The following is a 1,892-nucleotide window of genomic DNA, read 5'->3' on the forward strand; positions in this document are numbered from 1 at the left end:
ATGGAAGAGTGTAATGACACAAAGACCCCTATGGAAGCTAGTTTAAAGTTGTATAAAGAAAAAGGAAGTGAAAATGTGGATCCAACAGTTTATAGAAGGTTAGTTGGGTCACTAAGGTACTTGACACAAACAAGACCAGATTTGACATATGCAGTTGGGTATGTTAGCAGATTTATGCAAGAGCCTAGGGAAGATCATATGAAGGCTGTGAAACATTTGGTCAGGTATGTAAAAGGAACAATCAATTTTGGTATTAAATACGGGAGGATTGATGGAGGTGGCTTGGTGGGATATAGTGACAGTAGTCATTTAACTGATACTGATGATGGAAGAAGTACATCTTGGAATGTGTTCTATTACAATGGTGCTGCGGTTTTATGGCATGCCCAGAAGAAACAAACAGTGGCTTTGTCTAGTTGTGTGGCAGAGTTTATGGCAGCTGCATGTGCAACTTGTCAGGCTATTTGGTTAACATGTTTCTTGAAGGAAATCACTGGTGAAGAACAAGGTAAAGTGTCCTTGTTTGTTGATAATAAGTCAGCAATTTCTCTTATGAAAAATCCAGTTTTTCATTAGAGGAGTAAACATATAAATACTAGATACCATTTCATTAGAGAGTGTATAGAGAATGGTCAAATACTAGTTGACTTTGTGAATGGTAATATGCAAAGAGCAGATGTTTTAACAAAATCTTTGGATGGAGTTAAGTTTGATGAGATGAGGTTTTTGCTTGGAGTAGAAGATGTGAAATGCGCTTGGAGTTAGAGGGGAGCATGTTGAGGGATCAACTTGTAATTCCAGGAAAGTTATGTTGTTTTGTTAGTATAGAATAGTACAGGGACTGAACTTGTAAATTTTCTGTTTTTGACTTGTATAAGAACAGACTAATCAGTCTGAGTTGTTAGTTAGTTCGTTAATAATAGAAACCCTAATTTCCCTATTCATCTTCCTTGTTCATCTATTCCATTCAATTTCTTTGTTAATTTCTTGGTACCTGGTTCACAGTGTTGGGATATTCGTGCTGCTGAATTTCGTTTTCATTTGTTCAAGATGTCTCTCAACCATAATGCTAGGCTTATTTATTTTTATCTTGTTTTGTTATGTAAATTATTGATTTTCCTTTCGTCTGTTACAGTCACAGTTAGATAATCTAAGTATACGCTTACAACAGTAGATAAGTTTTGCAGTTTATATATGCTCTATGGTTAAGTTCGGTGATGCCTGGAAATTAGCCGACCTGCTTGTTGGGTAACTTCCTCTTCATTAGCTAGTCCATCTTTCGAGAAATAGCCAAGAATGATGACTGATGATTCTTTAGTATTTTATCGCTTGTTGTGTGCCCCGGTCTTTATCCATAAAATGAGTAAGCATCTTCGTTTGGTTCTCTAAAATATTCTTAGATCCGAATCCATACCGCTACTCTTTCCCTCACTCTAGCTCCCACCTGCCTCTAGGTCTTCGTACTAATTCTGCTATTGCTTCTACTAATAACCTTGAGCATTTCCTTCTATCCCAACCATAATTCGAGTTGTTCATCCATCCCGAGTTTCCATAGGCACAATTTGCTCCTTGGTTTTGGTTACCTTTATAGTCTGCTCTTGTTGATTGACCGGGCAATCAACTTGGTCATTCCCTATGTGGAAGATTTCACATCTCGGAGCAATCCTTTTCAAGTTCCTGATATCTTTTTGCATTGCCTCTGGATGTAACATCCGACAAAATCTGTATTTGTAATCCGACCCGTTTGTATTTAATAAAAGTTCGATTGTTTGTTTAATATTATAATTTATTGATTGTTTTCGTTGACTTTGTGAAATTACTATCCGACCTTTTAAAAATAAGGTGAAGTTATCATTATGCCCTTTTTTAATAATAATAATAATAATAATAAT

General features: G+C 36.0%; 1 pseudogene; it reads left to right on the forward strand.

Moving 5' to 3' along the window:
* Positions 1 to 576, forward strand: LOC143597065 (secreted RxLR effector protein 161 pseudogene; annotated as a pseudogene).
* The last annotated feature ends 1,316 nt before the right edge of the window (positions 577 to 1,892 follow it).

Source organism: Bidens hawaiensis, unplaced genomic scaffold (genome assembly GCF_021521415.1).
Source record: "Bidens hawaiensis isolate Kalapana, Puna unplaced genomic scaffold, B.hawaiensis_p1.1 tig00047535_1, whole genome shotgun sequence".
Classification (NCBI taxonomy): domain Eukaryota; kingdom Viridiplantae; phylum Streptophyta; class Magnoliopsida; order Asterales; family Asteraceae; genus Bidens; species Bidens hawaiensis.